At 43.0% G+C, this 23899-nt stretch overlaps 1 protein-coding gene and 1 long non-coding RNA gene across 8 annotated transcripts in view; one reads left to right on the forward strand and one right to left on the reverse strand.

Annotated features, from left to right (window-relative positions):
* Positions 1-23899, forward strand: part of GALNT18 (polypeptide N-acetylgalactosaminyltransferase 18) — a 496636-nt gene that overhangs the window by 99987 nt on the left and 372750 nt on the right. The gene's annotated exons all lie outside the window — the stretch shown is intronic.
* On the reverse strand, positions 1001-16064 carry LOC120405109. Of its 3 annotated transcripts, none has more exons than XR_005598371.1 (4): positions 15997-16064; positions 15061-15160; positions 13387-13457; positions 1001-1129 (listed from the first exon to the last, which is right to left on the reverse strand). It is a non-coding gene; the product is annotated as an uncharacterized LOC120405109 (long non-coding RNA). The 3 variants fall into 3 exon arrangements; XR_005598372.1 differs by lacking the exon at positions 1001-1129 and adding an exon at positions 4083-4209; XR_005598373.1 differs by lacking the exon at positions 1001-1129 and adding an exon at positions 6311-6704.

A 23899-nucleotide genomic window follows, 5' to 3' on the forward strand; every position in this document is an offset into this window, starting at 1 on the left:
GCCGAGCCGCGGGCAGGAGAATGGGTGTCGGGATGGGGCGAGCTTTGCGACCCCTTAGCATTTGCTGTACCAGCGGCGACATCTCCCACGGGGGTAGGCTGTGTGTGTGCGTGTGTGTTGCAGCAATAAACCTGATCGCCGGTCGGGGGGTGCCTGCAGGTCTCGGCCGGGGAGGAGCGAGGAGGGAAGCTCTTGCAGTCTGTGATCAACCCTGATTATTTATTTGTTGTGTATCTGCCCCCACGCGGGCTCTGAACGGAACGTTGTCACGGGTCCGCGTGTGTGTCTGTGCTCGCAGGTTCCCCGCGCGGCTGCTGCGGGAGCCAGCTGGGATTATAGCCGGGACGTTCAGCCGTGTAATGTCTCTGGTTCCATCTCCGGACCAGGGCGGGTGGGGGCTGTGACATGGTTTCATGGGTAAATTACCAGGCAGTGTTTGGGATCTTGCATTACTTTGTTTATATGCGATCTGCAAGTAATGGCTCCCGCGTTATTCTCCTCATCCGTGTGGGAACAAACAGCTATCCCCCTCCCCCCACATTATGATTTGTGTATCTATTTAAATATCCGGCAGGGAGGGTAAATAAGGTCACTTGCGAGGTGCTGGAGGGGAGCCCTCTTGTATTTCTGTAGCGACATCACTGAGGCTTCAGAGCTCAACGTTAGTCTCCTTAGTCTTGCCTATCTACACATGCACAGAGCAAATCATCTGGTAAATGAGCTCTGCTGCTTTTTCCACCACCGGTGCACAAATCTACTTTGCTTCCAGGTAGTTTTGACCTACAGGACTTGTATGCTGCACATGTAAACAAACATCATCGTAGTTAGGAAAGATGATTAACCACATGGGTGCTTGAGTTCATAATGTATAGAGGGATTCTCAAGTTTGATTGGGATACTTTCAAGCCCTACTATTTCATGCTGACTTCTGGGTGTACATGTGCAATAACATTTTTGAAGAGACAGTGTTTTTTTTTTAAACTATTGAATTTGCACTTGCCTCCTTTTCTCAGCAGCGTTGTCTGGAACCTGGATAATTTAGTAAAACACAATTTCCTTTGAGAAGGATGAGTGAGGCCAGTTCCTGCCACCTCTGACTTTCATGCATTCCTCCGGTTTATCTGGATCCCTAAAATTAATTTTTGAAGAGAAATATATTCTTGTCTGAGTGGCAATGGAGTGCGCTACAGTAACTTTCCATCCCAAGGCAGGGCTTTTCAAAAGCTCCGATGAGAGTTAGGTGCCTGAATGTCATGTGAGTTGGATGCCTAACTCCCTTGGACTTCTTTGAAAATACTAGTCTAAATGCCTAATTATCTGTAGAGGTAGTTTTCTTCAAAATATTTTAAAGGAAATATTAGTCTTTTAGATCTGTATCTGCTTGCTAGCTTGGTAACTTGTTCTTTGTGTATGATGGTGAAAGGTACAATAAAACAACCTTTTTAAAGGAAGAGGATGAGAGGGATTGTATATGATCTGATCTAATGATGTTACTTTCTTTCATAAGCATTTTTGGTTTTTCATTTCCTTAAACACCATTTTAAGAAAACGGAAATCTGCTTCTCTTTTAAAAATAACCAGGTCCACGGTTTGAGAAATACTAACATTTATTCAAAAAACAGCTAAAATCAAATGTATAGAGGTTTGCATTGCTTTTCTTGATGAAGCCAGTTTTTCAGTTAGCAAATCAATAGAACATCACTATCCCTAAATGGGAGTTCAAGTCCAAACCATAGCGATTAGGTTCACAAGGGTGGCTGCTACTGAAGATACAAAATAAAACTTTTTTTAAAATATTTTTTTTTGCTCAGTTCTGTGACAGTTGGGGATATATCTTTTTTTTCCCCATTGACTTCATTGGGCTTTGGATCAGCCTCTTGATCAGCATCAACAAATGATAAATTTGGAATTTATTTCTCTATGTAGGACAGATCATCCTCCATAATGGCTGTGGACTGAGTTCTTAAAGTTGTCTGTAGTTTGACATTGAGCTTTTTTCACTACTTTTTGTCTATTGGAGAATATTCTTATGGAAGTTCTGAGTGCCTCATCTGTTTTCACAAATGTTGACAAGACATGGAAATTAGCAAGGGCAATAGAATCCCATTCTTTAGGGTCGTCTCCAGTTGTCAGGAAAGCGATAATGGAAATATATTTTCCACAAGGGAGTTGCCCTGATATTTTATTTTAATTTGTTTCCTGATTGAATAATTTAATTAGATGGTGCCTGGGAATTCCTTGGGAATATAAATTGCAGCCTTGTAATATTTTACCAAATAGATTGGAAACAAGAGGGTGGGTGCTTTCAAACAAAAATAATATCTCTTTGAAATAAAGGTAGCGTAATAAGCAAATCATTAGTCTGGAGACATTTTGTTTCAATGAGAGAGAGAAAGGGGAGGGGGGAGTTAGATTTAATATCGTGAGAAGGTAAATACTGATCAAAAATTGAATGAATGGGTAAAATGTGAAAGACAGATATTCACTTACCATGTTGTGGACTTGTTCACCATCAGCCAACACAGCTGTGTATTTACAGTTCTCCAGCAAGTGTTCAGGAGCAACTGCTTGTCATCAAAATGGTGGTTATGCACTTTTGGGCTCTAGGAGGTGGCATAAGGCTGTCTACCCTGAGTTATATCCGCTCTGCCCACACCACATGCGCCTTTTTTCCCAGTATGCAATGATGCAAATTTGGGGTACGCAGCAAGCTCACAGCTGACCTGCTTCTACATGGAAAGTTGTACAGATGCGTACTGCCATTTCTGCACCTGTGATGTGTAAAAGCCTTTTTGCTCCTGTTTCCATTACAGGCAGCCTGATGGAGGATTGGTCATGTGTGGCTTAGCTGGAGAGACAGAAATGGCACTTTGTTGAGAGGCAGCATGATGTAGGGATTTGCGCTTGAGGCTACAGGTCATGAACCCCTGGGCGCTGTATTCCCAGTTCTGCCACTGACTTGTTGACTAGCCTTGGGCAAGTCACTTCACCTTTCTGTTGTCTCTGTAAAATGGGATGTACTCACCTACTTTATCTACAGCAGTAGGTCATAAGGATTAAGTAGTTAATGACTGTGTTACTTTTTTCAAAATGCTACACAAAGTGCTACGTATTATTATTGCCATTATTTCTGCAGTAGAAGGCATATATTGTATACTAGGCTATCCACAATAAGAAGTGTAATTTCCACTTCCTTTACAGTTTGCAAACAAAATAGCATATTGTTTTTTGAGAAAATTTGTGTGTATGTGAAAATGAGGAAACGACCAGATGGATAGTTTTTATGCATAATACAATCTTTTTTATGGTTAAGAAATGAATGTGGCAAATGTATTTTTTGTGCCTTGAGCTTTATTACTGGACAATATACTTTAAAGGGCTAAGGTTAATGAGTATTGTAATGAATACTGTATTACAAGAAATGTTAGTGGTTCCAGTCTAGAGTTTGCGATTGAAATCAAATGTCTCAATTTACATGAAGACAGTTTATTCTCCCAAGTTTACAAGAAATATACTACTACCAAAAAAAAAAAAAGTCTAATTTTATTAAACTCGGTACAAGAGTACTTCACAGCACATCGCTCATCTTAATAATGCCTCATTCATTTACTCTGGCACTAAAAAAGAACTCGCCTAAGTTTCATGCAAACTAAGAAAATCATCTGAGCTGATCTATTGTTACAATATAAATATCAGATGGGCTGCGATGACGACAAACGGCACTAACAATAATAAGCAAGCAATTTAGTGTTTTCTCCAGTCTACTTTTAAATGTTTTAGATAATGGAGAGCCTAACATTTCCTTTGGAAAGCTATTCTACAGTCACACAGATCTCACCCAGAACACTCTCTTGTGCTTTTTTGCTGTCTGCCCTGATCTGTTTATGCAGTGGCATTTTGTGTTGTTCAAAGCTTCCCAACTTCTGTCCCAGAGGTGGCTGCATTTCCATGTCAAATGAAAAGATCCTTGAACGTAGGGGGTACGAAATGTGCAGTGAAACTTAAAAAAGAAAATGGACAGTGGCATCTGTGGAATGTGATTCTGGTTTAAAAACTATTTCCAGCCGGTAATTACTCAACCACCTACATGATACTGGGAGGTCAATCCTAGGTGCTTGCATGCTGCTGCATCTGCTATTGTTTCCAACTGCCTCATCTCTTCTGGAGATGCCATGTTGTGAAGCAGCAGTGACTGTTGTAGACGTAACTCTGATGGAAATATGTTGAGGACAAAGTGGATATGGTGAGTGTCTGACCTGCTTTCTGGAATGAATTACTCCATTCTCTGTGCCTACCCCCCCCCTTTTTTTATTTTAAATATATATAGAAGATGTGAGTCAGCTTCTTCTTTAGGAAGTGTGCTGTGCCTAAACTCTGGTGCAGCTAAGTATCCTTTGCAATACATTTTAGCTGAATGGAAACCTCTATACCATTCCATAAAACCAGGATCACAGGATCTGAAATAATTATCAGCACCATCATCAAATCCCTCTTAGTTCATTCCCTCAAGCACAAAAGCAACTAACTGTATTTATCACTAAATAAAATGTAATTATTCCACTGAAAGTCAAATCAAGGATAAATCTGGGAGAAGTACATGTTCTGTTACAAAAGGCCCTATATGTGTAGTCTTTATTCCAGTAAAGTAGCCTATTGAAGTCAAAGGGACTAATTGTGTGAGGAAGAGCTACTATGGTGTGTTAAGGCTTTGCAGGATAAGTCCCATTAGTTTTCTCATTATATTTTTCCCCTTAGGCTATGACTGCCTTGCTCATTCTCGGGTAGTGCATGTCAGTGGAGATTTCTGTGAGTTCAGCTGTCATAATTTCCCATGCTTTGAGGTGAAAAAGTAGGTGGTATAAAAAAACCTATTCAAGTGGCTTGAGCTAGAGGAGTGCAGCTCACTAGTATCTGTGTACTCACCAATATCACTATAAGCCCAATATATTCAAGGGACAATATGCAGAAGAGTTAAGAATAAGAAAATTCACTAGGCCTATAAATGCAACTTTATTTTCATTAATCTAAACTTTCTTTATGCTTGTAACATTATCTATCACCTCCTACTCCAGCTGATCCTTCTGCCGTGGATTTCTTTTGCAGTGGCTGGAACACAGTGACCCAAACTGGACATTTCCTGTTTTAGCTTTATTAAAGTACTGTAACTATCTTGGAGCCAATCTTATTACTGCAGATAAGACATTTCCTTTTGTATTATTATTATTATTATTTGATTTGCTTTTGACAGAATCTGGTTCTCTGATTATTTTAGTTGAAGTAGGTCAGTTCACTTGTATGGAATTTGCAGTGACAATGCTAGTAGAGCAGAAATTCATTTTTCTAGTTTAAATTACTGAATTTTCTAAAAGTTTTGATGGTAAAAACTTCTTCAGCTAGTTATGTGTGGAAAGGTGTGATTTGTACAGAGCACCCTTTCAGTAGCTGGAAAAGCCACTGCTGTTTGTTGATGGGGAAATGAAATAGACAAAGAATTTGTTGTGAGCTTTTCCTTCAACATCTTTATTTATAGCAGTTAGGGTGAGTTGCAGTGTTTGTCTCATTCTTTTGCTTACAGGCCACGTGTTCAAATCCTGAGACTCCAGTGAGTCTCAGAACCCTGCTTGACAGACTCAGGCTCGGGGGCCTTGTGCTGCTATGCTAAAAAAGCTAGGTAGCTGTTACAGCTGGGGCTGGACAGAGGGCTCTGAAGCCTAGGGATGGGGTGGGTTTCAGAGCTGTAACATTTACACAGCTATTTTTAGCTTGGTAGCATGAGGTTGTCTGCCTGAGCTCTGAGACTCGCTGCCACTTTCTGTGTAGACTGATGTACCCTCAGTGGGATTTACAAAGCACCTAGGAAGGTTAGACACCACTCCCGTTGAGAGTCCATGGTAGTTAGGTGTCTAATTCAGATTTGTAAATCTCACTAGATGTGTGTTTGCATCTTTAGGCACCTAAATACCTCTGTAAATTTGGCCCAAAGTACCTCAGTCAATTTTGAAAATTTTGCCGTAGGTCTCTGGCCCAAGGCCACACAGTGGTAGTGCTGGGAATTGAACCCAGATCTTGCAAGTCCTAGGCTTTTGCCCTAACCATGGGGTCATCCTTCTGATATCAGAGAGTAGTTTTATGTCACTGTAGCACAGGTAAAAAGGAGCATAAAACAATATACCCATTACGCATTCAGTCATTCCTAAACCAACATCGCCGCATTATTGCAAACTCTACAGAGCAGGGATCTACCTTAGAGAAGAGGGTTCCTGCAGGCTAAGCTTGATGTTGACATATATTTTTGTATAGTAGTGTTGGGAGAGTGAGAACACCCCAAAGGAACATTCAGAGTCACAGTTAGCCAGGGCTAAAGGAGTGTATTCACTCTTTTACATGAGTTTAGCGTTCCTGGAAGTTAAGACTGTTCACCTCCTCTGCAACAGATTAGACAGGATTTTGAACCTACAAGCACTTATTCCCACAGCACAGCACATTTCACCACACCGGAAGTATGGAGACTGAAGGCCACTGTGTATCTGCAGGACTAGACCAGAATGGACAGGGGCAGTGCAAACTTTCCCATGTTGGAGGGAGCCCCTTTAGGGCTGAGAGGATACATTTATTGCCTACCCTTTGCACCCTTAGCCTCTCTGCTGTGACTGCTAAGAGGAGGGATAAGTTTTCTGCTCCGGACACTTGCACAGCAGAAGGGTCTGTCATCAAGAAAAGTTACATAAACTGCATCATAATAGTATAATCCAGCATTGCCCATGACAGTGCTGAGAGGTAAATAGCAGAGTTCCCCGAGGCAGTGGTTCTCAACTTTTCCAGACTACTGTACCCCTTTCAGGAATCTGATTTGTCTTGCCTACTCCCAAGTTGTACCTCACTCAAAAACTACTTGATCACAAAATCAGACATAAAAAGACAAAAGTGTCACAGCACACTATTACTGAAAAATTACCTACTTTCCATTTTTTACCATATAATTCTAAAATAAATCTATTGGAATATAAATATTGTACTTACATTTCAGTATATAGAGTAATATAAACAAGTCATTGTATGAAATTTTAGTTTGTACTGACTTCGCTATCACTTTTTATATAGCCTATTGTAAAACTAGGCAAATATTGAGATGAATTTATGTACCCCTGGAAGACCTCTGGGTACCCCCAGGTACCCCTGGTACCCCTGGTTGAGAACCACTGCCTCAAAGACCTGGGACCAGTGCTGCTCAACATATTCATAAATGATAGAGGGGGTAAACAATGAGATGGCAAAGTTAGCAGATGATACAAAATTACTCAAGATATTTAAGTCAAAAGAAGACTGCAGAGAGTTACGAGGGGATCTCACAAAACTGGGTGACTGGAAAACAAAATGGCAGATGAAATTCAGTGTTGATAAGTGCAAAGCAATGCACGTTAGAAAACCATAATGCCAACTATACATACAAAATGATGGGGTCTTAATTAGCTGTTACCACTCAAGAAAGAGATCTTGGAGTCATTGTGGTTAGTTCTTTGAAAACAGTGGCAGTCAAAAAAGCTAACAATATTAGGAACCATTAGGAAAGGGATAGATAATAAGACAGAAAATATTATAATGCCACTACATAAATTCATGGTACTCTTACCTGTTGAATATTGCATGCAGTTTTGGTTGCCCCATCTCAAAAAATCTAATTTACCTGGATTTCAGTAAGGCATTTGATACGGTTCCACATGGGGAATTATTAGTTAAATTGGAAAAGATGGGGATCAATATGAAAATTGAAAGGTGGATAAGGAACTGGTTAAAGGGGAGACTACAACAGGTCATACTGAAAGGTGAACTGTCAGGCTGGAGGGAGGTTACTAGTGAAGTTCCTCAGGGATCGGTTTTGGGACCAATCTTATTTAATCTTTTTATTAAAAGTGGGAATGTGCTAATAAAGTTCGCGGATGACACAAAGCTGGGAGGTATTGCTAACACAGAGAAGGACCGGGATATCATACAGGAAGATCTGGATGACCTTGTAAACTGGAGTAATAGTAATAGGATGAAATTTAATAGTGAAAAGTGCAAGGTCATGCATTTAAGGATTAATAACGAGAATTTTGGTTATAAATTGGGGACACATCAGTTGGAAGTAACAGAGGAGGAGAAGGACCTTGGAGTATTGGTTGATCTCAGGATGCCAATGTGATATGGCCATTAAAAAAGCTAATGCGGTTTTAAGATGCATCAGGCGAGGTATTTCCAGTAAAGATAAGGAGGTGTTAGTACTGTTATACAAGGCACTGGTGAGACCTCATCCGGAATACTGTGTGCAGTTCTGGTCTCCCATATTTAAGAAGGATTAATTCAAACTGGAACAGGTACAGAGAAGGGCTACTAGGCTGATCCGAGGAATGGAAAACCTGTCTTATGAAAGGAGACTGAAAGAGCTTGGCTTGTTTAGCCTAACCAAAAGAAGGTTGAGGAGGGATTTGATTGCTCTTTATATATATCTCAGAGGGATAAATATCAGGGAGGGAGAGTAATTATTTAAGCTTAGTACCAATGTGGACACAAGAACAAATGGATATAAACTGGACACTAGGAAGTTTAGACTTGAAATTAGACGAAGGTTTCTAACCATTAGAGGAGTGAAGTTCTGGAACAGCCTTCCAAAGGGAGTAGTGGGGGCAAAAGACATATCTGGCTTCAAGACTAAGCTTGATAAGTTTATGGAGGGGATGGTACAATGGGATAGCCTAATTTTGGCAATTAATTGATCTTTGATTATTAGCAGGTAAATATGCCCAATGGTTTGTGATGAGATGTTAGATGGGGTGAGATCTGAGTTACGACAGAGAATTCTTTCCTGGGTGTCTGGCTGGTGAGTCTTGCCCACATGCTCAGGGTTTAACTGATCTCCATATTTGGGGGCGGGAAGGAATTTTCCTCCAGGGCAGATTGGCAGAGGCCCTGGAGGTTTTTCACTTTCCTCTGCAGCATGGGGCACGGGTCACTTGCTGGAGGATTCTCTGCATCTTGAGGTCTTTAAACCACGATTTGAGGACTTCAGTAACTCAGACATAGGTTAGGGGTTTGTTACAGGTGTGGGTGGATGAGATTCTGTGGCCTGCGTTGTGCAGGAGGTCAGACTAGATGACCATAATGGTCCCTTCTGACCGTAAGTCTATGAATCTATGAAAAAAAAAAAGATGTATTAGAATTGGAAAACGTGCAGAGAAAGCAACAAAAATGATTATGGGTATGTAGCAGCTTCCATACGAGGAGAAATTAAAAAGACTAGGACTGTTCACCTTAGAAAAGTGATGACCAAGGGAGGATATAATAGATGTCTATAAAATTATAAGTGTTTTGGAGAAGTGAATAAAGTGTTGTTTACCCTTTCATGTAACACAAGAACCAGGGGTCACCCAATGAAATTAATAGGTATCCGGTTTAAAAAAAAAAAGTATTTTTTCATACAATGCATAATCAGCCTGTGGAACACATTGCCAGGGGTGTTGAGAAGGCCAAAACTATAACAGGATTCAAATAAGAATTAGATACATTCATGGAGGCAAGGTCCATCAATGGCTTTTAACCAAGTTGGTAAGGGGTACAACCTCATGTTCTGGGTGTGTCTAAACCTCTTGCTGTCAGAAATTGGGACTAGCTGACAGGGGAGGGATCGCTTGCTAATTGCCCTTTTTTGGACGTTCCCTCTGAAGCATGTGGCATTGGTCACTGTTGGAAGACAGGATACCGGTCTAGATAAACCTATGTCCGTTCTTATGAATGCCAGTGAGAGGATACCTAAAGAAAACATGGTAATAAATAAAAAATCATGGGCCAGATCCTTACCCTGGTGTGGCAGTCACAAAGACAACTTAATTGGCTCCCCAAATATTTTCCCATCATGGTTGACACTGGGCCAGTGGAGTAGCTTTTTTACCAGCCTTTGGGGCGGTGGCTGTGGTTGAGAGAAAGAGGGCTTAACCAGGAAGCTGCTATTAGTAGCTGGTGCAATTTAGAGTAGCCTTGAGGCTGTGTTAAATTGTGCCTTAAAACTAGCCCAGAGATTGAGGAATGGTTGCATAAAGGTAATTCACACCTGCGTTATGTGCAGTGTGGCTAGAGCCTGAGATTTTGCTTCGGTTCTGGAATACAAGCCCTGGGGATGTTGTTAATAGGTGAACTATTTCTGTGAACTCATACATCAGACCGAATTCTTTAATTTGCCTTTTAAAGACATTAAAATCTCCAGTTGATCTCTACACTGGTGTCTTGATCTATCCAAAGCACCATTAAAGTGCAGACTGACTTTCTGGACGTTTTATGGGTGTATTTCTGCATCCTCTAACGCACTAACCCTAGTCACCATCCTCTTCATTTGCCTCTCGAACTATCTAGCTTAAAGTTCATCTCTCTTTCACCTACTTGTCTCGAAATCCTCATCCAGCCTCCTTTCAGCTCTTTAGATAAAGCATGTAGTGGGTTTGTACTGAGGTCAGTGGTGCACTTGTCTGAGGAGGAGTTCGCCATTTTTGTCTGTGCTTTGCTTGGCATTCGTAGCGTGATAACATCTCATTTTCATTTTCCTAGTAGATTTCCTCTCCTGCCCTGGCATTCTGTAACAATTAGTGCGCTGAGATGCTTTTTTGTCATATTTTGGGTTTTCTGAGGCCAAGGTAGAAGCTGATTGTGGCCATTGCAGTTCTCCAGCACCACCTCTGGTTAAAGTTTGAAGATGAGTGAAATAGGGAAAAACGTACACTAGTTTCGATAGGGAGATGGGCGCTCCACTTTGCCATTTGGGAGCATCCCTTTTAAATCAAAATAAAAAGGTATCTTCCCAAAACTTTGTTTTTGTTGTTTGTTATTTGATTTACAGTGGCAGCTGCAGGCCCCAAATGAGATCAGGCCCCCATTTTTGTGGACATTGTACAAATACATAGCAAGAGACAGGCCCTGCCCCGAAGGACTTACAGTCAAAACAGACACAAGAGACAGAGGGCTGGAGGGGAAACAGAGACACAGAGGTCAGCGGCAGAGCTAAGGAATATAGGAATTGTCCAAGTGGATAAGAGCTGTGGTAATTACTGGTCCACCTAGTCCAGTATACTGTCTCTGACAGTGGCCAGCACCAATGAATGGCAATATATTAGTGGATAGAATGCAGTGAATTACCCGGACCCAGTTCTCTGGTGGATTCATCTTCCTTTGAAGCTTTTCATCCCAGATGCTTCAGAGGAGGGTGTAAGAACTCCACAGTAGGTAGATGTGGGATAATCTGCCCCCCACATTAGATTGCATGCTGATCTTTAGTGCTTGGAGACTGGCTTAAACCATGAAGCATGAGGTTTATTATCCCTTCAAAATGTTAATCATTAACAACAACTCTGGATATGCTTTCTAGCCATTTAAATGTCTGATTCCTTTTTAAAGCTTGCTAAAATGTTTGGTCTCAGTGACATCCTGTGGCATTGAGGTTCACTGTCTAATTTTGCATTGTGTGAAAAATTACTTCCTTTCATTTTGAATTTGCTACCTTTTAATTTTATTCACTGTGCCTTTGTTATGAAGCAGGGAGAACAGAAGCATCCAATCTACCTTTTCTAGACCATTCATTATTTTATATACTTGTGTCATGTCCCCTCTTCTTAATCTCTTTTCTTAGATAAATAGTATCAGTTTCTGCATATTTGAACTTTTCCAGGCCCCTGGTCATCCTTGTAGCCCTTCTCTGACCCCCTCTAGTTGTGCAATATACTTTCTGGGATGGAGTGACCAGAACTGAACACTAGTCTAGATGAGATTGAATCATTTATTTCTATATGATTATAACTCGTATTTTTTTAGCACATAGGAGCCCTAGTTGTAGACCAGGACCCCATCATGTTAGGTTCTGTACAAACACAGAACAAAAAGACAGACCCTGCTCCAGGGTCTTACAATCTAATTATGAGACAAGAGACAAGAGATGGAGAGTACAAGAAAATGCCGATCATGCTGACGAACATTGTCTCAGTGGTTAGTATAATATTTTTCCATATTATTCTCTATTTCATTCCTTATGTGCTCTCATGCCTTCCTGTGCATCCCCGTATAGAATCATTGATATGTAGGATTGGAAGAGGTCATCTCGAGAGGTCATCTAGTCCAGTCCCCTGCACTCAAGGCAGGACAACGTAATAACTAGTATATTCCCGACAGGTGTTTGTCTAACAGCCTCCCCTTATGGAGATTCTACAGTGTCCCTGGGCAATTTGGTCCAGTGCTTAACTACCCTGACAGTTAGGAAGTTTTTCTTAATGTCCAACCTACTCCACCCTTGCTGCAATTTAAGTCCATTGATTCTTGTCCTACGGGTCAACGAGTACAATTTTTCTCCCTCCTCCTTGTAACAACCTTTTATTGTACTTGAAAACTGTTATCATGTTCCCCCCTCAGGCTTCTTTTCTCTTGACTAACGAAACCCAATACATCTTTTTTTATGGGTCATGTTTTCTAGACCTTTAATCATGTTTTTGTTGGTCTCCTCTGGACTTTCTCCAGTTTGTCCACGTCTTTCCTGAAATGTGGTGCCCAGAACTGGATACAATACTCCAGCTGAGGCCTTATCAGCCCGCAGTAGAGTGGAAGAATTACTTCTTGTCTTGCTTACAACACTGCTGCTAATACATCCCAGACTGATGTTTGCTTTTATTTGCAACAGTGTTATATTGTTGACTCTCATGTAGGCTATGGCTACACTTAAACTTCAAAGCGCTGCGCGCAGCGCAGCGCTCAAAGCGCCAGCGCTGGGAGAAAACTCTCCCAGCGCTGTCCATACTCCACCTCCCTGTGGGGAATAACGGACAGCGCTGGGAGCGCGGCTCCCAGTGCTGGGGCTTTGACTACACTGGCGCTTTGTAGCGCCGCAATTTGCAGCGCTGCAGAGGGTGTGTTTTCACACCCTGCTGCAGCGCTGCAAATTTGTAAGTGTAGCCAAGCCCTTAGTTTGCAATCCACTGTGACCCCCAGATCCCTTTCTGCTGTACTCCTTCCTTGGCAGTCACTTCCCATTTTGTATGTGTGCAACTGATTTGTTCTTTCCTAAGTGGAGTACTTTGCATTGGTCTTTACTGAATTTGATCCTGTTTACTTCAGACCATTTTTCCAGTTTGTCCAGTTCATTTTCAATTTTAATCCTATCCTCCAAAGTACTTGCAACCCCTCCTAGCTTGGTATTGTCTGCCAGTGTTCCAAGTATACTCTCTATGCCATTATCTAAACCATTTATGAAGATATTGAACAGAACTGGATCCAGGACCGATCCCCCGTGGGGCCCCACTCAATATGAGCTTCCAGCTTGACTGTGAACCACAGATGATTACTCTCTGGGAATGGTTTTCTGACCAGTTATGCACTCACCGTATAGTAGTTCCATTTAGGATCTATTTCTTCCATCTACCACTTCCCCCCAATCCACCAGGCTTGTTATCCTGTCAGAGAAGGCTATTAAGTCGGTTTGACATGATTCGTTTTGACAAATCCATGCAGTTATTTATCACCTTATTATATTGTAGGTGTTCTCAGATTGATTGTTTGATTATTTGCTCCATTATATTTCTGGGTACTTAGGTTAAACTGACTGGTCTGTAATCCCCAGGTTGTCCTTATTCCCTTTTTTATAGATTTGGCACTATATTTGTCTTCTTTCAGTTCTCTGGAATCTGTCCCATCTTCCATGAGTTTTTGAAGATAATCACTAACAGCTCAGATACCTCCTTAGTCAGCTCCTTGCGTAGTCTAGGATTATGGCATGGCATGATGCAGCAGTGGCTGGCTGTTTCCCTCCTGTTTGTGTATCATTCCACCTAGTGTCCAATGCCTTCTGGGGTGAGGAGATTTAGCCCTCTGATTAGGTCACAAAATACCATCCCTTCTGGAGTGCACACTCTCTCTCTCTCTCTCTCTCTCTCTCTCACACACACACACACACACACACACACACACACACACACACACACACACACACCTCAGCAGGCTCTTCATTTCTTCGGGGAGGTGTAGAGGGCCAACCATCAGCCTGGGCTTGGTCATAGGGGACCCAGTGGCAAGAGACTATGTGAGGCCCCCACTCTGGGGCAATCTCTCTATTCCAGCAGGAGTTCTGCTCGCTCCCGGGGGCCTTTCTGAGTCCAATTACTTCTAGCCCCTGGCAGCACTCCCCAGGTCCCGCCACAGATTGCTGGCTGGGAGCAGACCTGCAGGGCCCCTTGCCTGCAGTGAGGGTAGAAGATCTTCTTTTCCTGTCCATCAGGTACCAGCTGAGCTGAGCTCTCCTTTCTCAAAGCTGGATACCTCTTTTCAGGAGTCGTGGGACGGGGTGGTTGGGCCCCCAGCAGCCCATTAACCCTTTCCTGACTCATGTTAGGGTGCTGCTGTCATGGAGTGTACAAATCCCACCTCTTGTTTGCTTTTGGACTAGTGCAGTGCATTGACCAGAAGTCTTCACTGAGCTGTCTGCAGTGACACCCAGGTCCCTTTCCTAAGCTGATACAGTTAATTTATATGTCTACAGTGTCCTCGCCACTGGACAACGCTGCCTGTCTCTTTGAAATAAAACCTTCTGCAAGTGTGTGAGAAAAGTCTTACCTGTAGGTTCCAGAGGTGCAGCCACTGGGGGAATAAGTAGGACAAGATGTTGGGTGGGAGAAGTGCCTCACTTTTTTTTTTTTGGCTATTTGTTTATATTTCACCCTAAATGCATCTGTACCATTAGTGCAGTTACACTCATGGCCATCCCCACCCACCCACCAAACAAACCCCCAAAACGTTTTCTGATGTGGTCGCATCCCTTGGGTTTTCCTCTTACAAAAGCTGTCGCTGGTGATTACAAAAGGAAAGAAAGGAGAAGCGAGATGGGCAGGCTTTGCAATTATTTTCTATAGCATCATGATCACTGATCCATTAACAATCATTGTAGAAAGATTAGTATAGTTTTTGTTCTGAGAGCAGAGCTACAGTACCATTCTACTATACTGTAATCACATTACAGCTAGAGACCTGCTTTATGAATCATCAGACTAAAGCATGCATTACCTGAGTCCAGCTTCATGGTGGATTCACATTCCTTTGAAGCTTTTGATCCCTGCACCGAGTTATGACTTGCCATAGGCTTTGAGAGAATGCTTGGCACGCCCTGCATGAAAAATGGTGTCAGATAAGCTCCTCCAGCACCGCAGACTCAGTGAGTCGGTAACCATATGTTATGGAGTGACATGGCTGTAAAATTCAGGTTCCAAGAACTACTCTTTTCAGGATCTGTACTCAGAATTAACAGGTCTCACAGCTGAGAGCACAATATAGCCACCACATTCCCTTTGTTCTACCTGCTTTTTTGCAGGGATTCTTGTAATTTTACTGTCTGGGCTTCATAAGATCACACAGAGAAAAAACAACATTTCTTATGCTAACAGTCATACTTTCAGCTGTTCACGTGAGGTATGGATAGCTAAACCTATTATTATACTGTAATTCATATGGTATTTTGATTTGAAAATGTGGCCAGTCTAGCAACTATGGGTAAAAAGCTGGGGGAGTGGGTAGGGGAGAAATAGAAAGAAGCTGAAGGCTCCATGAAAATAATATGCTACATGAATATTTTACATCCTTTTAATGAATATGAAACTATTGTTGTCACCGCTAAGGAATGAAAAGAGGCAATAAACTGCCTCTGATTTTCATTCTGGAAGCCTTTCTTTTGCCCGTGCTTTCAAAAGCAGCTTTATGCTTTTAATGGATTTGACAAAATATTTACTTGCATTAATTAGAATAACATCTTCTGCCTCCTCTATCAAGCATGCAAGACTCAAACCCAGTTGATCTAGTTTAATATACACATCTTTTAAAGAACAGAGCAGGAAGGATATCAAAACAGACTATCTAATCTGAAACATGTGTATAGCCTCTAATGAAATCATAAATATTCAGTGTGTGTACAGTCAGAAATTATTAAACAGATATGTGTATTCGCACCAAAGCTGTCTCCCACTCTGTCCTCTCCAGCTGCTATCATCCTGTCATCTTCCCAGCTCCTTCTGGTCGTGGAACAGGTAATATCATTAATGTCATTTGTGACTTTTCAACATGATGTCAGCAGTAAAGCATTATGAGGTCAGTAAATGGAGAGGTAATAGAGTAAGACAGAGCGCTTTAAACCTTGTGTTTAAAAAAAATACTATTTTTTCCTGGACTGGAATCTAGGTAATTTTAGAAAGAAGTTTGAAACTGTTAAATGCAAAGGGCCAACCTCAGAGGTAGTGTGTGAAGTGATGTAAGTTCTAAGGGGTGTGTGGGAGTCTAGCTGAATCTAAGGAAGATGGGCTCTGAAAAGGGGTTGAGCAGGAAAAAATGTTAGCATAATGGTATCAGAAGGTGTAAGTTAAGGCAGAGGCCTGGTCTATACCTAGTTTTTGTGCTAGTGTAGCTATTTTGGTTAGGGGGTATGTGTTTTTTTGTTTTTTTTGTTTTTATTTAAAGTGGTATAATTATACTGGTACCACCCGTTATATGGGTGCAGTTACAGTGGAATAAACATCTGTATACCACTTCCCCTACAGGAATAGCTATACAGCGGGTCCCCGGTATACATTGGGGTTGTATTCTTGAAAAGAGCTACGGATACCAAAACAAATTATACTGGGGACCCACTGGTACAGCAGTGTTGTAGGCAGGAGGGGACACTTGGGTGGGCCTCGGGTGGATGGGCAATGACGGGGGCAGAGGGGTAGGAGTGATCTGGAGGTTTCTCCCTTCCTCCAGCCAACCTTGGGGATTGGGGGGGAGGGGGAGATAGGCGCTCTGGCTACGGGCTTCTGGAAAAATGTGCACTCCCACCGTCCCACCCGCTCCGCTCCCCTACCTGGCACTCGGGGCTTGCCCCGCTCCACCGGGCGCTCCAGCCAGGGAGCTGGGTCGGGGCACAGAGGCTTGCCCTGCTCTGCCCAGAGCTCCAGCTGGGGAGTGGGCACAGGGTCTTGCCCTGCTTTGCCCGGTGCTCCTGCCGGGGAACAGGCTGGGAACTTGGAAGCCCCTGTGTCCCAATCCCGCTCCCCAGGTGGAGCGCTGGGTGAGCGGTGTGGGGTAAGTGCTGGGGTGGGAGCAGAGCCGGGACTGGGGCGGGGTGGGCCTGGATGTTAAATGGGTGGGCCACAGCCCACCTGTGGCTACCCATATCTATCGCATATGCGTTCCTCATCAGTAGGGGAACGTGTTCTGATGCATGTCAGTCCGCATATCCATCGTTTGAAACTGACAGTACAGTATTGCAAACAGTGGATATGTGGATTGGGACTGACGTGAATCGGAACACGTTCCCCTATTGATGAGTGACGGATATGCGAAACAACGGATAAGAGGGTGACGTATACCGGAGACCCCCTGTACTGGCAAAAAGCACCTTTATACTATACCACTATAACTTCATCCACACTAGGAAGGTTGTAGTGCTCTCACCATAGCAGGATAGTTAAAGTGGTGTGACTTTTTTGTGTGTAGACAAGCCCTTACTTACACACCCTTCCTCACAAGGCCCTCCCAGTGCCACATAAGGGCTGTACTGGGGGTGGGCAGGGGAAGGTGGGTGTAATGGCCATGCAGGGGGTGCATGTGGACTCTCTTCAATAAAGGGTTTCTATGTTGGCCTCAGGCAGGCTGGTGTGGGAGGGCAAAAGAAGAGCCATTGGATTGCATTTATGTAGATCCAATGTTAGTTTGTCTATTGCAATCAAACTGCTACACTTTGGCTTTCAAATTGCATTAAGATCTGTTAACAACAACATCTAAGCAGGGACTGGTTCAAAGAGTTTTGGAGCATATTTATATGGTAGCCCACAATGGTAGCAACAAGAAAGGAAGCTTGTAGCCTGGGAATGCAGATGATAATAAATTGCCTAGACTGTCATAGAATCAGATCTTCAGACAGCTGGGAGAATTGTTAATGCCATCTGTAGTGATTGAGTAACTAGCTGAAGGCTAGAGTGGTCCCTGCCTGCTTTCATCTGCAACATGTGGAAACCTGATTCAGAGTGAGTGGCTGTGGTGAAAGTAAGAAACATAGAAGACCAGGGAGTGGGAAGGTCACATTTTCCATGTTTGATTCTGAGCATTAAGCAGAAATATAAAGCTTTTTGTGGTACGTGTCTTAATAGTAAAGCGTTTATCATCCAGCACTGGCCCTCTTGTCATAATTAAAGAAGTTACTGTTTGGGGACGAGAATTGTCAAACCCGTGAAAGAGCAAAATTCTTGCTCGTTACCATGATGCCTGAAAAAGACATAAAAGGAAAGTTAATGCATCAAACAATTCCCCGGCTTCTTGCAATAACAACATGTCAATATGTTTTTGTCTGCTTGACAATAAGTAGGAAATGCTTTTGATTTTTGTAAAATTACATATAATTTCTCAACATTTTTCTTCATTGTATTGATTAAAGCTTTTCTGCCTCACCCAGAGTCATTAAATCACAAACCATCTGCTAAAAACAGATTGGCAACATTTCTAGCAATTAACATTTAAAAAAATCCCAAATTTGAGTCTAAATATATTCCAAAGATTGTTCCTATTTGCGTTCAAAGATGAAGAGGAGAACAAAAGCCTCTGACTCATTCCTGCAAAAGCTGGAACCGTGGACTCTCAGTTATGTGTAAAATAGCAGTATTGCCTCTGTCACCTAGAAAAGAATGACTAAGGGAAAAACAGGCCGGTAACAGAGGACACGTAGGCATTTCATTGCAAACTCTGCCACACTTTGCCAGACATTGACCATTTGTATTAGTTACACAGGAATTGACAGTTGGTCAGACATTCAGCCAGAGTGCTCTTTGTATGGCAGCCAGCACTGAAACACACATTCATCAAAATCCTAGCAGTGTGGATTTAAGTGAGGCTATGAAGCATCCCTGTCCTCTGAGGCTGTATTAACTAATGAAGGCAGTATGCATAAAACTCACTTGATCTGGGAGAGTGTTTATCTGATGGAAGACCTGATGCTATTCGCCTTTGCACACGAGTAGTACTTACTTATGAGAGTCGTTACACTGAAATCAGTGAGAATATTTACCCAAGTAAGGCGTGCTAATGTAAGAGTTTGCAGGATTGGCACCTGAAAAAGGAGATACATTAGAGCTTGTGCATTTAGCATTAGTTGTGCATCTGGTTCTGTCTGCTAACATTATGCCATATAGTGTGTATGAAGTTGTTTGGCTGTCTAGGGGGTAGAGTAGCTGCAGTGAGTGAGATAGCAGCAGTAAGTGGTGCACCTTGGGTTAATGGAAGGTAATTCTAGACATCCATAACAGTCTCTGACCAATGGAAATATCATTTTGACTGTCCAGTTTTAGAAGAACATTAAACACCCAGGCCTAAATTCTCAGTTACACTGCAGTTACTACATAGTTAAACCCACTTTAAGGCCCTTTTATGCTACGAGAGTGATGTAAAGGGGCTTGGTATATATGAGAATCAGGCCCTTCTGGTATGAAGTTGACGGGTACTGCTGATCGATATCCAATTAAGAAGTGCTTGCTATATGAAGGACCAGTACAACTTTTTGGCTTGTTTTAAGATTTTCCCCTTATGGGAAAGCCCTATAGGAATGAAAAAGGATTAAAACCTCCAGCATAACATAGGGCTCCTGGATCAGGTCCTTAACTGGTGTAAATTTGTATCAGCTGAGTGAGGATCGGAAGGCTTCTTCCCATCTCTTTCCCTCATTGGGACCCCATAAGGTTAGTATAGCTCCAGTGCTGAGTAGTTGGCACAGCCGTAGTGTGGTGAGGAGGGGAGAAAGGAGAAATGATATGTATAGAGTTGCACAGGCAGGCATGAATCAGCTCCCTGGTATCCCGCCCAACCACCTCGCACTTCCCATCAGCGGAACAAATGCTCAGAATCCATTGGCCTGGCGCTCAGCCAGTTCATGCACATGGAGCTGTCATATTCTTATCACCATGTAAACCAGGACTTGGATTTAGCCTCGAGTAGACAAGATGGAACAATCAATCAAATAAAAATAATGTCTGTGAATAATGTAGTGTTTGCTGTTCTAGAATGTAGATGGATAGCTAAGTCTATTGAATTTGATGCTTTCTGGCTGTATAGGTGGGCCTGAGAGCACCAGGAGCTATTCAGATGCACTCTGTACTTCTCACGGCCTGAGAGTGCCGAAGGTGTTATTTCCTTCTGATTTATTTTTTTCTTCTTCTCTGAGTGAAAAGTGATTTTCCATAGCCTAGCACCATGTGGAGTCATTTACACCTGTGCAAAGTGGAAGTGAAATGTTGTTGCATCACAGTCATTCACTCGGACCGGCAGTAGTGTTTTGTACATGCACTCTAAACTCTCTCTTTTCACAGGTGTCAATGAGTCCACAATGTGCATGGCATGGAGAATCGGGCCCTGTGTGTGAGAGGGAACCGAAAAGTATACTGCTTTTGATTCATGCACCGTGCAGCTCCAACTGATGTCAGCGAGAGCGTTTCTACTGACCAACTGAAGTATATGGCCCTTGTGATGGGGTGTTTGCCCAGCACTAGCCTGGAAAGAGTTAATGTAGCTGGGGAGGGTGGTGGTGTTGAGGAGCCTGATAAGCCACACCTGAGGGAGGTTTAGGCTTGATAGGCAATCCTAATCGAGGATGGAGCCCAGCTGAGCAAGAGCAGATGGGGCTGGTTACAGGCTTCTATACAGCATCCCCTTTCTGCCCTCTCTGGGCTTAGAGAGGGAAAGGAGGAAGCCTAGGGAAAGTAGAAGCCCTGGGACCATAGCCCTGAAGGATGGATTCACCCAGAGGGGTGGTGGAGCGAAAGCTTGGTAGAAGTGGAGTAGGAAAAAGCTCAGGGAAATGGCAGCAAGGTTTGGGACAGTACAGAACTTGGCTGCTGATTGTAGAGTCCCTGGCCTGGAACACGAAGTAGCAAACAGGCCCAGGTTCTCCTACCAGCCCTGGGGGAAGTGGCACAGTCTGGGCAGTAGAATGGAAGACTGCATGAGACTGATTGTCCGATGAGACTTTTTGTTAGCCTGGAAGGGGAAACTGTCTGTCCGGAGGGCCAAGCCAGGAGGGAGGGAGCTCCCGGTCACAGAGAGGAAGCAGTGTTGAGAACAAGAGCAAGAAAAGGGCTCAGACTGGGCAGAGCTATTCCCCAGATGCAGTTACAAGGAGGTGCCTTAGTGGTGAGTAGAGAATCTGTTACAGCTCTAAATGAGTAGCTAAATTGCTTGCTCCCTGAGTATTGGTACTGCTCTCTGGTTGAGCCAAAAGTGCTTCGTTGAGCACGGTGCTCCTGAATATGGAGAGATGGCTAGAGTGCTGATTAACCTGCCTTCAAAGGTATATGTGCTATGGCCTCATGCATGCTGATGCATTTTCTTTGCATATTTCTTTACTGCAATTAAAAACTCCTGGGTGCCCCATGCCAGCTGACTTTAGCTCCCGGGGCTCAGGCTGAGGGGCTTTTTAATTGCAGTATGGACCTCTGGGCTTGGGCTGGAGCCTGGGCTCTAGGACCCTGTGAGGGTCCCAGAGCTCAGACTGCAGCCTGAGCCTGGAAGTCTACACTGCAATTAAAAAGCCCTACAACCAGCTGGATCCCCAGGAGCAGGAGTCAGCTGGCATGGGGCATCCTCGGGTGTCTAATTGCAGTATAGACATACCCTATGTGTGGGAGAGCAGAGGGAACATGCCACAGAAATGCTGCTCTGTCTGATCTGCCCACCTGTCTGCCTACCAGTTTTAGAGAGACAAGGTAGGTGAGGCAATATATTTTACTGGGCCAACTTGTCATAGTGAAAGACAATCTTTTGAGCTTACACAGAGCTCTTCTTCCAAGAAGTTATAGTCTCGGCCTTTCTATCAACAGAGTACAGAATGGGTTTCAGTTAAATATATTTATTTCAGAAGGAGTAATAGAACACACAAATTTAAAGAGACCCTATATTATTAAAATACCCTGAAATGGTGGAAAATATGCACCCTGTTTTCACACGAACTGAAATCCATTCTGTTAAAAGTCAGCAGCTATTTCGAGACATCAATAATTAGTTACTGGTTTAGGGTCTGAACCTCTTGGATGCTGTGTGCCTCTTGTGAGGTGCTTTGTTGGGGGCACTCACCACATGGCAGGAGGCGCTTCATAGCTTGCAAGATCAGGCCATTAATTTCTTGAATCTTTTTGCTAAAAGCCAGGTTCTAGGATGTAATAAGCATCTTCAACTCCCCCGCTGAAGCCACTGGGTATTGCAGGTGGTTACATCTCAAGATTTGGCTCAATGAGATTACACAGTTTAAAGTGCTACCCCTCTTAAGGATGTCAATAAACAGCCTCACTCCTCTCTGCTGACTGCCCTCTGTGTGGCTATGCTGAGCATCAAGGCACAGTAGGCACTCTGGATAGTCACAGTAGAAGAGGAAACTTCCCTAATGTACTCTGATGTGTAAACAGTGGATGTCCTTGTGGTCTGAGGCCCCAGTTGAGCTCAGCCCTTAAGCATGTGCTTAACTTCAGTGGGAATTAAACATGTGCTTAAGTGCTGTGCTCAACTGGGGCCTGAAAGCCTCAAAGATGTAAGTAGTGAAGTAAAAGAGGCACTGAGTTATAGTCTCTGCCTTGCATTGTTTCCATCAGGCCACTGTCTGTAACTTACCCAACTTTTTGGTTTGAGAGACCCCAGGACAAATTGTAACAAATGGCCTATCTCCTGCATCTGCATTCCAGAAAAGGACAGCAGGCACAGAGAGTTCAAAGTAGGCCCTAAGAGATGTCCCACAGCACAAAACTAAAGATGGGCCCAAGAGATCCCAGTTTGGATCCAAACTTCTCAAAAAGTCGGCTCTGATATTTTTGTTCACGGCATTACCTTCTCCAGAGTTAAGGGTTAATCTAATCTTTTTGAATCCAGGTTTTTGGTTTGAGCATTTTTACTTACAATGTATGAAACACACTAAGGTCAGGTCTACACTACAAACTTACATTGGTATAACTACGTCACTCGGGTGTGAAAAATCCACGTAGTTAGACTGACACAGTGCTGTCTATACCAGGGGTTATGTCGTGGGAGAGCTCCTCCCATCGTCATAGCTTCTGCCTCTCGCAGAGGTGGATTAGCTACTCCAATGGGAGAAGCTTTTCCGTCTGTGCAGTAGCATCTTCACTAAAGTGTTACAGCAGCCAGTGCAGCTACACCGCTGAAGCGCTGTATGTGTAGATAACCCCTAAGTGTTATTGCTGAGTGCCACTTCATATAGGGGTTGATGATGCTGTAGCTGTTCATTGTGCAAATTAGCTGTTTGGTTTTATATGGAATTTGTTGAATGCCCCTGCTATGGGTCTAATTCCCCTCTCATTCTTCTCTGTATTCTTCTCTGGTGTAAATCAGGAATAACTCAGTTGACGCTCTTGGATTTACATAGCAGTGAAAGTGCAGTGGGAGAAGAATCATACCCCATTAGTGGAGGAGTTTCTGTTTACTTTCCTTCCTCAGCAAGAAACAAAAAGCTGTGGTCCAATTTTTTTAAATTTGAGACTCGAGAAAGCCATTAGACTCTACACATTTCCTTTTCTTCTGAAAGATGATCAGAATTCATTCTGAGAAGGGTTATGGGATTATTGACTTCATAAACTTGCTTTTTTAAAAACCCCAGACACTCTCATGTATTGGGTCAAATTTGACTAGAGTTTATTTCAGACTTGATGAAATTGATCTTTGCTTCTTCCACCTTGGGCTGAACTGGTCCTTGTAGATAAATTGCTTGAATGAGCCCTGCCTGTTGGAGGATAATTGAGTGAGCTTGGGGAATTTTGCCTGTTCCAGGTGTCTGGGAGTTAGGAGAAAATAACATCTGTTCTCATCAAATGGCAGAGTGGCAAATTACAAATTA

This window comes from Mauremys reevesii, linkage group 4 (genome assembly GCF_016161935.1).
Source record: "Mauremys reevesii isolate NIE-2019 linkage group 4, ASM1616193v1, whole genome shotgun sequence".
Lineage (NCBI taxonomy): Eukaryota > Metazoa > Chordata > Testudines > Geoemydidae > Mauremys > Mauremys reevesii.